Consider the following 15,088-nt stretch of genomic DNA (forward strand, 5'->3'; position numbering starts at 1 on the left):
CAGATTGAATTTAAAAGAGAATCCAAATATGTGGCTTATAAAACTTCTAAACCAATATGTCACTAACAAACGTTTGAGAATAAAGGACTAGAAAGAAAAAAATAATAATGAAAAGAAATTTGAAGTGGTAATAAGGAAGTTAAGCAAATAGAGTACAAAGTGAAGGTATAAAGAGAGTAAATGAAAAAGAGTGCAGTATAATAAGATAGAATAGTTAGGCATGTTTTTTGCACAAGTGGAAACAGCCAGTTCCAGGGCAGCAGATGGTTGAACACTGGCTTCCCATGTACGAGGTCCTGGGTTCAATCCTGAGTACCTCATTAGAACAAAAAACAAATAAAAACCAAAAACAACCCAGTTCCATAACCACTGTGAGAAACAGACTAAAATAGCACAGCACTCCCTCCCTCTCTGGCTTTGTTCCCAACCAACCCATTTCTTCCTTTACTAGTCTCTTTAATACCTTTTTTTAAGATTTATTTTATTTATTTATGTCTCCCCACCCCTTTGTTGTTTGCATTTGCTGTGTCTGCTTATTGTGTGCTGGTCCTCTTTTCAGGAGGCACCAGGAACTGAACCCAGGACCTCCAATGGAGGAGGGAGGGGCCTAATTGCCTGACCACCTTCACTCCCCCCTTAAAACATTTAAATGGCCCAAAGACCATTCCTTAGTTGGACTTAAAAGGCAAACAAACAATATACTATAGATAATTTCAAATATAGAGAAAAGTAGAGAATAGTATAGTGACCCTCGCCCAACTTTAAGAATAATCAAGGGCAATCTTTTTCATCTAGCCCCCATCCTGCATTTTTCTGAAGCAATCTCCGAGATGAAATAATTTCATATGTAAATATTTCAGTAGGACACCCTAAGACAGAAGCTCTGTTTTTTAACAACCCTAATGCTCTTGTTACATCTAAATAAAGTAAACACACTACCTTAAAAACAAATAACCAGTCGGACCACCTTTCCCGAAATGTCTTATATCAACTTATTTCAATAGCCCTTAAGCATCCTTCAATCTCTTGGGAAAGCCTACATCTCTTATTTCTCGCATTTTTGAAAAGCCAGATTATTATCCTGGAGAGTTCCCCCACAGCCTGGATTTTACTGATTGCATCAACATGGTATTGTTTAATATGTTTCTCTGTCCCCAGTATTTCCTTAAATCAGTAGCAACTTATTCAAATTTGTGGGGTTTTTTCGCCCAGGAGACTCTTTTTTGGATGGTTGTGTGTCCTTCTGTCAGGAGGTAAACAGTGCCTACGATTCCTTAGCATCACTTAAAAGACCCTTCTGGCCTCTGTCTTCCCTTCTCTGTTTTCCTCTTCAGCCTCAGGTTTATTTTTTAATTTTAAAAATTATATTAGTTATAGGTTTACAGAAAAAATTATGCAAAAAATACAGAATTCTGGTTAACTACCTGCACACATGCAGTTTTCCTTATTAACACTGTGCGCTACTGTTTTGTTACAATTGATCAAGTAATACTATTAACTCTATATAATAGTTTATATATTTTTAAAATTTTACTCTAGTAATGCACATAATCTAAAATTTCCCTGCATTTCCTCCTGCTGTCTCTCCCATGTTCTTAAATAGGGGACTATGTGAAATGATTGGCTACTGGCATATTACAGTTTAAAAAAAAAGGTTTACTTGACTATATCTTTACTTCTCATGATAATCAAATAGTCAGAAAAGGTCACACAAGAAGGGGAATAAATTCATGGGGCCATCATCCATTAGGTTGCATTCAACTACTCAGGCATTTGAATTGAATAGCAAGGAGACTATTCTGGAGCCTGATTCAGAGCTCCTTTTCCCACTAGGACCAAAACCAATTCAATAAAATCTTAATGAAGAGAGTCTTACAATTCCTATCTTAGGCTCATGAGAGAAGAAATAAGTTATTAAAGCTAGAGAAGACCATTTTATTAGGTTGAAGGTGAAAGGTCATCTCCCTGGAACAAGAAATCTCTTTTCTTTTATGGTGGTTAATTAGAAGCAATGGGGTTACTGGGTGAGCTCAGAGACCAATTCCAAAGGATACAAAAGAATAAAGAATTACGGTTTATAACACTCACTGACCATCAAATGGAGGCAGATTCAAAATTAGGAAATAGGATAATACTAATTAGAATAAATAATGTTTAAAATAGTTGCTATTTACAAAGGACCTTTCTGAAATGTTTGAAATTAAGAAACAAAAATATCCCAAGTAACCTGAAATTGAATACTTGATTTAAACTCAGTCTATTGTACTAGCATCAATATTTAAAGGCAGACAATTTACAGTATCAAACAAAACTAGACCTTTCCGGTAATGGATTAATAGTCATAGATTCAACCATTTTTACAGAAAGTCATTCAAGGTTTAAGACTGCATATGAAAGAGATAATGTACCTTTAATGCTTAAAGGAAAGTCAAGAGAATTTTGAGGTTAACAAATGATTTTTTTTCTTACTTTTTATAGGGACCCAAAGTTAATCTGAAGTCATTAAGCTGTTATTTTGGTTATGTGTCTTTTTAGTTATTAAACGAAATGGTGCCATATGATCATTTACCACTGGCCAGGGGTTCTAAATAACTTAAAACTTAATACTATGTGTAGCCAACCCCCTGATTCCTTTCTTCCTCTATACTTTACAGCATGCCCCTTCTTGGAAAACACCAGCACCGGGGCCACCTCCCCTCTGACGGAGAACTACTTTAGGAGGAAGAAAGGTTCCATTTCCTTTACTCTCTTTCAGAATCCCCCAACCTCCCAGCTCTTTCTCAGCAATGTTTGTTTTATCACTACAGAACCTCAACCAGGCACCGCTGTACCACAAGCCCAACGTACAAACATATACTCCCAATATGCTCCTCTCCATCACTCTGCTTTCCCTTCAAAAACTAGTTCAAGGAAAGCCAGAACTTTTAAAATTTCAGGCTAGGGTTTAATGGCATTGGATTCTCCCCACTGCCTATGCTCCTACACATTTCTTTCATCCAGCACATGGCTTTGCAGATGCTGCTTTCCCAAGGCTATCTCTTTTGGGTTTTTGAGCTCCATTCTATTTGTGTTGGTGTCGGTGGCCACTGGTCCAGAGGCCGGTATCCTAGAATGGCTGTTGAAATGTGGCAGCCCACATACTCAAAGACACCAGTTACAGGATGCCTCTCCAAGAAACTCGAGGACCTTTTTTAAAAAAATGTGAGTCAGTAATGTGTCTATTTGGTTAACACTTTGGTATGTGATTCAAGGTCCCAAAATTTCACTTGTGGCTTACTTTGTGTGAGTGCATTTTTTAAATTATAAAGTATCTTATATACAAAAGGAGGATATAATGTAAGATATGAAAAATGACAAAACCAAATCTAGCTTCAGAACAGAACATTACAAATACCTTGGAGGCCTCCCCAGTTCTCCTCCCTTAATGTATCCCCCTACCCCTGTATAATCTTGATATAGTTAGGGTTTTTTTTAACCTACAATTTTCAAAGCATATGATGTCGATAGGCTTTGGAGAAATTACTTATATAATATATTGATAAATTCTCCACCTGCAATCTTCAAAATCATAAAGGAATAAGAAATCTCTTAAAAGTCCCTACTTTTCTCTTGGTTTCCCCTCACTGATATTTTCTGTCTGCTTCAATCTTAGGGAATTCTCTAGAGGATTGGAGAGCAAGCCAACACTTCTTCTGAGCTTATGATATGCCAGACACTGGTCCTAATGCTTCCCAAATAGTAACATGTTAAAAGGGACAACCACTTTAAAGGGAAGGTACCACTATCACCTCCACTGGTGGCATGAGGAAGCAAAACCTAGAAATCTAGCAAGTGGTAGAGGTGGGATTGAACCCAGGCGGTCTAGCCCCAGTGTCCGTGCTCTTACCCACTATGCTACGCTAATTGTGAAATTCTGAGATATTGGGCTATTTTTACAATTAGGAATGTGCTTCCCACCTCCCCACCCTCCAAGAGTGGTAGATTTCCTTCCCTGTATGTTCTTCTGGGGAGAGATTCCATCTCTCTCCCCTCCACCCTTCCTCCCCTCCGGGATGGCTAAGGTAGCAGCCTGTGTTTGCCCTGTGAGATGATTTACTTCCAAACCTTAGTGAGCCTTCTAACCCACAGCCACCTGCCTTGGGTCTTCTGATGCCCTCAGGGCCTGCGTGATTGTTTACCACAATCCCCAGTGACTTGTAAGTGGGATATTTCCTGGATATATTGCCTATGGACATTTCATTGCAGTGAGGTGTTTAGAGTGTCTGAATCACCACTGTTGCCTAGTAACGCTGGTGCCTGGCAGGATGAAGGCGACTTGTATACAGGTAGAGGTACAGTCAGATATTTATTCAGCACAGCCTCCTCCCAACACTAGACTGTTGATTTAATACTTAACCTTGACTTTCTTCTTTCCTATGTCAATGTGAGTAGAGGTGCCTTCAATTATTTCTTCAAGTCAGGAGAATTCAAAATGCACTATGCATAGAATCAACAGATCCCTTGCAGCTGAAATGTAGGTTATATTATTTTCCCTATTGAGTTCTAAAGACAAGCTTTAAGACAAAATGGAAGCACAGGGTTCTAGCTTGTAGAGGGAAATGGAATTAGGTTGTCCTGAAAGTTACCTGCCATCCCTATATGAATTAGTTCTCCCATGAATTCAGTTAACATACTCCCAAACAGAACTTAGTCATTAATTCTGAGCTCATAGCCAAGAGAATTTTTTCAAGTGACCAGGAAGCTGACTCATTCAGTGGGCCACATTCCAGGCCAGAAAAATTATTGCATTTATATACACACTTGGTTTTTTGTTTGTTTTTGTGTTTTCTTCTGTGTCTGTATTTATGTTTTTATTTATTTCCACCCCCCCTTGCAGCTTGCTTGCTGTCTGCTCTCTGTGTCCATTTGCTGTGCGTTCTTCTGTGTCTATAATTATTTTTGTTTATTTCCCCCCCTTGCAGCTTGCTTGCTGTCTGCTCTCTGTGTCCATTCACTGCGCGTTCTTCTGTGTTTTTGCTTGTCTCCCTTTTTGTTGAGTCACCTTGCTGAGTTGGCTCTCCACGGCGCTTGCAGGCCAGCGGCACTCTGTGGCACCCAGGCTGGTGACTCTCCGCAGAGCGCAGGTGAGCATGCCTTCACAAGGCGGCCCGGGACGGGAACCCAGGGCCTCCCATATGGTAGACGGGAGCCCAACTGATTGAGCCACAGACGCTTTCCCGTTTGTTTTTAATAACAAGAAAGAATTGGCCACAATATAAGTAGCTTCAGAATCGAGGGGTTCACCCTCAAATATTATGAATAGGGACAGTACAACTGGCCCAAGGTATTTATTTTGTCATCTTACTAACCTTTCCCTTCAAATTTATGTTAGCACACATGCCTAGGTCACTCTACAAGCCAAACACCTAGAAGAAAGCACTCTGGGTTTGTACTTCTTATAAATTTCTCCACTAGTTATTGCTTTTCCCCTACTATTTTATGGCTCCATCATTTTTCTTTGTTCATTTATATGCATTAAATATTCAAAGGAGGAAAAGTGGTTACAAAATAAACAGCCACACACATACCTATGTAGTTCTTTTCAGATAGGCCTGCCATAGATACAAAGTGGATAGGACTTATGGATGTGTCTCAATGTTATCTCTAATCTTACTGGGAAAGTTCTAAATCCTAAATTTACTTAATGCTGAAGGACTGAGAGATTCAAAAGTAATTTAGAAACTTTTCTGCTTTCTTGTTTCATCCAATAATATTCATCTAAATAGTAGAGTTCCAGTATGCCTGATATCCATAAATACCATTAAAAGTGTAATAGGGAAGCAGATATGGCTAAAGAGACTGAGCTTCCGCATGGGAAGTCTTGGGTTCGGTTCCCAGTGCCTCCTAAGGAAAACGAGCAAGACAGCAAGCTGATGCAACAAAAATGACATAATAAGATGATGCAACAAGAGTCATGGGAAAATATAATGGGAGACACAATAAAGCAGGGAGCAGAGGTGGCACAAGTGATTAGGTGCCTCCCTCCCACACTGGAGGTCTGGGATTTGGTTCCCGGTGTCTTCTGAAAAAGAAGACCAGCACACAATAGACACAGCAAATGTAAAACAATTGGGGGCAAAGGGGAGAAATAAATAAATAAAAATAAATCTTAAAAAAAAAAGTATAATAGATATAAGTTTTACTTTGTTCCCAACAGCTATAAAAGGGGTAAGTTTACTTGGCAGAAACTTTCATTTTAAAACATTATCTCCAAAGAAGAATAATTTTTGAAGGACATATTTAAGGGAAAAACAATCTTTTCATGTCTAAAAAAGTTCCTAAATTCCAAATTTCCTCATAGAATGTTTTCTTACAATGCACATTATAAAGTTTTAATATGAGGAGAAAAAATAAATAAGCCAGAAGAACACCCTATTTTAGTATATAGTGAAGATTCTAGTTTTTCTCCCGGCTTTACAGGTACGGCATTTCCCTAATGAGGATTAGTCTTTTGGGAAAAAAAACTGGCTCCTTTCATTCAAACTCACAAAAACTGAGTTGTATCAGAAAGACAAGCACCTGTGGAAAGGTTGAATCACGCCCTCTCTAAAGATCTCCAGGAGGCATTTTTGACTATGTTATTTTCATGGTCAAAGGGACTTTGCAGATTTAAATTGAAGACCTTGAGATGAGGAGAGTAGCCTCAATTATCCAGATGGAGCCAATATAATCACAAAGGTCCTTGTAAGAGAGAGGCAGAAGGCTCAGAGAGTAGGCAATGCAATGACCAGAGTGGGACTAATTGGAAGATGTTAAGCTGCTGACTTTGTAGACAGGGAAAAGAATATGAGTCAAGGAATGCATCCCTCCCATAGTCTTTCCACACGTAGAGAAATTTGATGAGCATCAAAAGCTATAAAAATGTAGTGACTGCCAGGGGATGGGGGGAGGATGGAATGGTGGTAGTGGGGGGGTACTACTAATGGGTATGGGGTTTCTTTCTGGGGTGGTGTTTGTGGAACACTCTGAATAGCCTAAAAACTGTTTAATTGTACATGTTTAATGGGTAAATTTTATAGCAAGTGAATTATATCTCAATAAAGCTGTTATTTTAAAAAGCCCTAAAAATGTACATTCCATTAGGTCCAGCAAGTCTACTTCAAGGAATTTATCATAAATAAATGATCAGAGGTGTTGAGCAAGGATTTAACTTCATAACAATAATTGTCAACTGGAGGGGAAAAATCAACGGCTTAAAAAAGAGGATGGTTATCTGCATTCATACAGTTGAGTTCTTTTCAGCTCTGAAAATGTAAAAAATGACTATTTAACAGAAAGCTGCTCATTCTATTAAGTTGAGTTAAAAAGCAGTTTGATCCCATTTTTGTTTGAAGTATAGAAAAACCAAGGTAGTTAACTCTGGGTCATGGAATTATGGCTATACTCTTCTCTCTTTTCATTTGCTACTCTTACCTGATTCATATACAACCAACAGGCATTATTTTTTAATAAGAAAATTTACATGTAGTTAGATGATAAATTTTTTAAGGGTTATCTTGAGAAATTGCTCCCCAACCGGAAAATACAAGTTAAGAATAAAACATAAAGCAGCACAGAAAGGAGAAGTCTCTGCTTAGGCCTCCCGTGAGTACCTGTCAATTAGACCAAGGTAGGCAGATACACTCAGGCTAGATGCCTTTCCATTTCCCCCCTTCAGAGCGTCAAGCTGCCTAACAAGGCCCATGGCCACAAGATACTGCTTCAGGTTGAAACTGCGGTAGGTGCTCTACCACTTGTCTATCACCAAACTTCATAGCATATTTTTTAAAAAGGATACTCTTATTATTTAGAATTGGCTAATTATAGGTTATATTTACTAAGAGCAAGAAATGCGGGTGAATTGTTCTTCAAAGTATTTTAAAGTCTTCAATCATATTTAAGGCAAGGTCTCCTGATTTGTAGTTCATAAGTGATAAGTGATGTTCTGAAGCTCTAGAATACATTTGGGCTTGTGCACCAGGATAGAAGGCTTAGTTTGTCATCAGATTCTCAAAATGGAGTTTAGGTCTAAGTTAAACTGCCAGCAGAAAGCTCAAGATTGATGCTCATGAACTTGTTGGTGACAACGCTTAATGCATGTTTCAGTGATATAAAAGAATATTTGTTTCTAGAATAAAAACTGAAGATTTCTGAAAATTAAATGGGAGAATCCACTATCTATCACAGCAAGCACAGTTTTATTGCATTTGTATACTCTCAATTACCACTAATTCTGTCTCACCTTTTGAAACCTTATTTGACTTTCATTTAAGTATCTGAATGTCTATTATGGCCAGATGAACAGGACAGACCTTGTCCCTGACCTTACAGAGCTCACAATCTAGCTGGAAAAACAAATAACTATAATATACCGAGTATAAATTTTGTGACAATAGAAAGTTCAAGACTTTCTCGGAACACATTGTAAAGGTACACAACCCAAACCTGGAAGTTCAGGGAGGTGCCTGGAGGACATGGCCTCCAAACTCAGATCTGAAGGATGAAGAGGAATTAGGCAAATTGGGAATGGGATTATTTAAGGCAGGAATAGTAAATACAAAGGCCTTTATGCAGCAAGGAAGAAAGTGACTGGTATGTATAAGGAAGAGAAGGAAAGTCAGCTTGGCTGCAACACTGACTCTTGAAGAGCCTATTAAGGTCTTGCTCTGTTTGAGTTTGGCCCTGAGGATCAGGGAGTGACATGCTCAGCTTTGTGTTTTGTAGGGATCCCACTTATAGTTCCTAACACTTGGAAGTCAAAGTGTTATCCTCAGCAGAAAATAATCAGACAATTTCTATATTCAAAGGAAAATCTATAGGGTTCTTCATTTAACAAATTTTCTGTAACTTCAGTGAGATGCTACCATGTGAGCGAGGAAAAGCACAGCGTCTACGAGCTTGGCCTATGAAGACAGACAACCTGGATTCAAATTCTGGTTCCATTATTTTTCTAACAAATCAGTTAAGTTTGGGCAAGTCGCTTAACCTCTCTCTGTTTCAAGTGGAGCTAACAGAAGCCACCACATAGGACTGCCATAAAATTAGATAAGGTCATATATGTAAAGCACTAACAGTGGCCAGCAAATGTCACTCAATATTAGTTATTATCAAGTATATATCAGTTAACCCTAAGCATCAAGAAACATTGCTTCGGATTATATTCAATGTTTTTAAGCCATATAAATACAAACTTTTACTTTAGGAGCCAACTAATATCTTTAGGAAAAGTAGTTCAAAAAATAAATTTATATATTTAATGTTTGATCAATTTTTAATGTTATATTTTTAAAATTTAAAAACTAAGTAAAATTTTGTTCAAATTCAAAATCCAAAGGAATTTGAATAAATCTATTCATTTAATCATCAAACTATAGAAAATTAAAGCAAGAAGTTTCATGGCCATATGTCTATACACAGACATTGAGAGGACCAAAGAACCAGCCATGTGGCTTCAACACTAAAGTGTAAAATCATCCAATATCTAGCACCCTTCTAGATGCCTCCATCTGTTAGATGTAATCCTAAATCACTGTTTAGAAATTTGAAGGATTACACATTTTACAACAGATCAAAGACTACAGGTCAAGTCATAATACCAAAGGTCAATGAATTTTCATGTTAAAAATACGTGAGTCACTCATCACTGATAATGCAGACAGAATACTAAAGTCTTTGCAAAGCTGACTGTACCGGACATTGCCAAGCCCACCCCCAGGTTTGATGATTCATGTTCTCATGGCTATGATTTATTACAGCAGAAGGACACAAAAGCAAAATCAACAAAGTAAAAAGACAAGTGGTGCAAAGTCTAGAGGAAATAGAGTGCAAGCTTCACCCAGTGGAGTCACACAAGATGTACTTAACTTCTCCAGCAACTACTTGTGACAACATGTGTGAAACTTCTACCAAGTAGCTCATTAGAGACTTGATGCCCAGGGTTTTTATTGGCATCCTTTGCCTGGCATGTGCCAAAATTTAAGACTCCCCAAAAGAAAGTAAGAGTTCAGAATAAATCATATTTGCACAATTTAGGCACAGTACACCATTCTTACCAAGGAACTCCTGAAATCAAAATTCTCAGATGTCTGCCAAGGGCCAACCTAGAAAGCAGACTTTTCTAAGGACAGCATTCTTAGCCCCAGTGTTAACACTTTATTGTACACTGGCCTATTTCAGTGATCTAACATGGGACCAAACTATATAGGAAACCTTCTATTCTTAGCACAAGGTCACCCAAACACATGTGACTTTCAGCCTGTCATCTTTATAGTATTTAAAATGTAGCATTTTTAACATAGCAAAAATTGCCTGAAATTACATAATAGAAAATCAAATATGGTTCTAGTTAAAATTTATTCTCAACCCAAACAGTAAAAAAACAAAACAAAACAAAACTGAGTTCTAGCCCTGATTCCTTTTCTGAGCTGGTTGTGTAACCTGATGGTGAAGTTTACTAAACTGCTATGAGCTGACTCAGTTTATTCCCCTGTAACAATGGACCCAACACCAATCCTAACTTCCCCATAGGAAAATGAATGAGGATCTAGTGAGAGAAGTGATGTGAAAAGGCTTCAACCTATTGCCATATAAGTAAAAAATATTACTTCCTTAATTCTGAAATGTTAACATGTTGCTGACAATTCTGACTATATGGTATTCCTGAAATAAAACTACTCAGAAATCATTTAAACTGACAGATTAGCAAAAAAATCAAACCAGGTACTCTCACAAGTTTCTGATAGGGATGTGAGAAGAAAAACAACTCTCTGGAAGGCAATTTGATGATATCTACCAAAATTATACATCCATCTTTACGAACTGCAATTTTACTTTTGCAAAATTAGAGACATAATTGTATATATGTAAATCACCTAGGACAAAGTTATTTATTGGAGCATTGTTTAATAGCAAATCACTGGCCACAATCCAAATGTCCATCAATAGGTCACTACTTAAATTATGGTACATCCATACAATGGACTACTCTGTAACTGCTTAAAAAAAAAAAGAATGTGAAAGCTCTCTAAGTACTGGTTTGTTAAACCATCCTAGGCATACTGTCAGGAGAAAAATATACATTGTAGGAGTAAGTACAGTGTGTATCTTTTATATTATCATAAGAGACAAGAAGTCATATTCATATTTGTTTATGCACAAAGAAACTCTGGAGGATGAATTAGGAAATGACAAGAGTGGCTAGGAAGGGACAGCGAAGATAGAATCTGAACAGGTGGAGGACAAAAGTGACATGGAGGGAAGCGGATATTGCTCAAGCAACTGGGCTCTCATCTACAATATGGGAGGTCCTGGGTTTGGTTCCCAGGGCCTCCTCGTGAAGATGAGCTGGCCTGCATAGAGAGCTGAAGCAATAAGATGACACAAGAAAATAAGAGACACAGAGGAAAGACAATGAGAGACACAAAAAAACAGGGAGCTGAGGTGGCTCAAGTGATTGAGTGCCTCTCTTCCTCATCAGAAGGTCCCAGGATTGGTTCCTGGTGTCTTCTAAAGAGAAGAAAAGAAGACATAGAAGAATGCACAGCGAATGAACACAGAGAGCAGACAGTGAGCACAAGCAGCAAGGCAGTGGGGGGGAGGAATAAATAAATAAGTCGTTTTAAAAAAAAGTAACATGGAGACCTTTTGCTATACCATTTTTACTTTCTCTGTGGCCTTTAAAGTGTACCAGGGAAATATATATATATATATATATATATATATATATATATAGTGTAAAAAATATATATATATAGTATGTGTATATATATGTATATATATAGTATATTCAAAAAGTAATACTTTTCCAAGTCCATGTAATAAGAACCTGGTGCCATTTTTAAAATATGCATACAGAGGAGTGGGTGTAGCCCAGTGGTTAGTGCCTACTTCACACGTACTAGGTCTTAGGTTCAATCCCTAGCACCTCAAAAAAAAAAAAAAAGAAAAAGCATATAAATTTGGATGATTAAATTAGAACATTTGGTCATAAAACTACTTTATTTTCCAAATTAAGTTTCAACTCTTTTCTTTTCTTGGTCTGCCATCTTGAGTCTCCCCAGAACACCTGACAGTGACAGTGAGTCAAGTTCTCTGCTCCACCGTTCTCTAATTTGTTTTTGAGGATATTTGGGAGGTTTTTAAAAAGCTCCATGAAAGCAGGAATAATGTTTGTTCACTGCTAAATTCACAATACCCAGAACAGTGCCTGGTACACAGAAGGCATTCAGTATTTGTTGAATAAATGAATTATTTTCTTTATCCACTTTCAAAGGGACAGACACTACCAGACAAAGTGAGAGGTATAGTGGTGTCAAATATTTGTAAGTTGTTGTCATTCCTAGTTGTCAAGACAATATAGGCATTCAAATCCTAGCAACATTCCTAGAATTATTTTGAATTTTACAGAAGAATTTTAATCAAGCCTACATCGTATGCTGTATTGAACCATGCATCTTAAATAGTGATAAAAAATTATTTTAAATTAACAGGAATATCCTGGGTCCATCCTAGGATTGAAGCCTTTTTAGGCAAACACCACACTAATTAGTAATGATGAAATAAGAATGGTCATCTTAAGAGTCAAATGAGCCCCAGACAGTAAGGTGCCCTTAGCTGTACAGGGAAAGAGAAAATCTTTTCCATTAAAAATGCAACTGCTGTTTTATTTTTAAGAATTAAATTATTCTTAAAATTAAATTCAAATTAGTCTAGGCAGTGACTTGAGTTATATAATGTCAATCACAAAAGTGAAAACTTCCTTTCTGCTCAGTTAGCATAGCATAGAACTAAGGACCACAGTCCTTTAACGATGGTGTCTACATAACTGCAAAAGCAGAATAATTTTGCTAGCAATAACTTCAGTGACTGTGCTGAATAGGTGTGTGGTTGACTGATATTTCTTTATAGACTCAAATGAATCTTAACCACTTTTCTTAAGCCATGGCTAAGGCCATTACTGTGTGCTCTCCCTTGGAAGCTTTGATGTTACCTCTATTTTCATTGCTGTCATTTAAGACAAGGACCCAATGGGTGAGAAAACATCCTCATACCTGAAACACCTTGAAATCTAAGGGTCTTCTGATGGCAAAATAAAACTTCTCAGAGTTGACATTTATGAAACGTCTCAACTGGAAAAGGGAAGACAGCAGAGAAACTGCAAGATGCCTAGCAGACAGACAACCTTCAGCTGATGCAAATTATACTGATGATGTAGCATTTGGGAACACCAAACCTACTGTTTGCAGATGTTAGCACAGTGAATGCTGCCTTGGTCCTTGCAGCAGTCAATGCTCCAAAATTCCTGGTAGATCCTCTCTGAGCGGAGTGGTGTAAGGGCAGAGGATGACAACTCTAAGGGGAGGAAGGAAAAGGCATAGGTCAAAATAAGAATGATGCTTTGTTGTTCCACATTGTTGGTTTTCTGGGATGGGGAGGAATGAAGAGCTCTCTGCTATTTTGGAAGAATCACCAGAATTCACTGGCTCTAACAGGTACAGGCAGAAGGAGAAGAGAGGCTCTGCCATTCGTCCCCCAAATATTTACTTTACACATGCCACGCTCTGTTCTGGTGTTGGGAGATGGAGAAGTGTAGGCAGGCAGATTCCCTTACTTCATGATGCCTGAAGTGGGAGCACATAAGTAAATAAACAAGACTGTGACAGATGCCACTCGGAAATGTCAGAATCAGAGCAAGGCTGGCATGGCAGATTTAAAGCAAATGGCCAGGAAAGGCCTCTTCAGGGACGATGTTTAAGTTAAGACTTAATAAGAGGGGGCCAGCCATGGGAGAGAGAGGAGTACTGCAGGCAGAGAGAGCAGTAGGATCAGAGGCCCTGTGGCATAAAGAGTTAGGTAGTTTTAAGGAATGGAAAGGTAAGCACTGCTGAAGTATTGTGGTCTAGAAATAGGGGAGTGAAGAGGAAGTAGCAGAAGTGGCAGAGGTCAGGCATTATAGACTAGGCAGAGAGACTGTGTCCATACAGGCTGTAGCAGTTTGATATAGTTATGAATTCCAAAAATAGATATTTGATTATGTTTATAAACTAGTCTGTACCTGGGCATTAAATTATGATCAGGGCATTGACTGGGCCATGTCAGTAGGGTGTTGAGTCTACTGATGAGGACAGAGTTGAAGGTTTTGATGTTGGAATCTGACCCTGAAGCCTTAAGCTGGAGCCACAGGAAGTAAGCACACAGATGAAAGAGAAGCAAGTCCTGGGAAGAGAGGAACCCTGAGCCCAGAGAGAAGCAAAACCCGGGAAGAGAGGAGCCCAGGAAGCCTGAACCCTCGCAGACATCGGCAGCCATCTTGCTCCAACATGTGAAAACAGACTTTGGCGAGGGAAGTAACTTATGCTTTATGGCCTGCTATCTGTAAGCTCCTACCCCAAATAAATACCCTTTAAAAAGGCCAACAGACTTCTGGTATTTTGCATCAGCACTCCTTTGGATGACTAATACACAGGCCAATCTAAAGAATCAAAGACTCACGCTGATGAGTGGTTTACAGTCTGTGACCTTCAAACAAAATGATGGACGATTCACTTTAAAACATGTACAGCTGCTGTGATCTTTTAATGGATTTTTAAGTAGCTGACATTTGGCTTGTGAGTGAAAGTAAGTGAAGAGCATTATTGAGAGATCTATAGTTCACAGGACCTCAACAGGAATATCCTAAGAGTTCAGAAAGAGATTACCAAACCATGCATATATACATAGGTGTATATGTGTGTGTGTGTATGATTTGGTAGTTGATATATATATCATTCAACTACATAAAATGTATTTTTAACAATCACAGGCTACATCTGCAACCACGAACTGATTTTAAATGGAGATTCCACTTTCACCAAAAATAGTTAGCTCTTGGAAGAGATTCAACAAATATGTCACTACTGAGGAATATACCCAAGAGAAATGAAAACACTATGTCAACATAAAAACTTGTACACTAATTTCATAGCAGGATAATAGATAATAACTAATAAAATGGTCAACACTCAAAATGTGGTATATCCAAACATAGAACAAAATACTGATACATGCTAGAAATGGATGAACCTTGACAAAA

At 38.1% G+C, this 15,088-nt stretch overlaps 1 protein-coding gene across 4 annotated transcripts in view; it reads right to left on the reverse strand.

The window, feature by feature from the left end:
• Positions 1 to 15,088, reverse strand: part of SGMS2 (sphingomyelin synthase 2) — an 89,681-nt gene that overhangs the window by 42,556 nt on the left and 32,037 nt on the right. For 3 of the 4 annotated variants that reach the window (XM_058294433.1, XM_058294409.2, XM_058294419.2), the window contains exon 2: positions 13,254 to 13,368. The exons of the other annotated variant lie outside the window; for it this stretch is intronic. The gene's annotated coding sequence lies outside the window, so the exon portion shown is untranslated. The remainder of the gene's footprint in view (positions 1 to 13,253; positions 13,369 to 15,088) is intronic. 4 annotated transcript variants of the gene reach the window in all.

The sequence above is a fragment of the Dasypus novemcinctus genome, chromosome 1 (genome assembly GCF_030445035.2).
Source record: "Dasypus novemcinctus isolate mDasNov1 chromosome 1, mDasNov1.1.hap2, whole genome shotgun sequence".
In the NCBI taxonomy this organism is placed as follows: Eukaryota; Metazoa; Chordata; class Mammalia; order Cingulata; family Dasypodidae; genus Dasypus; species Dasypus novemcinctus.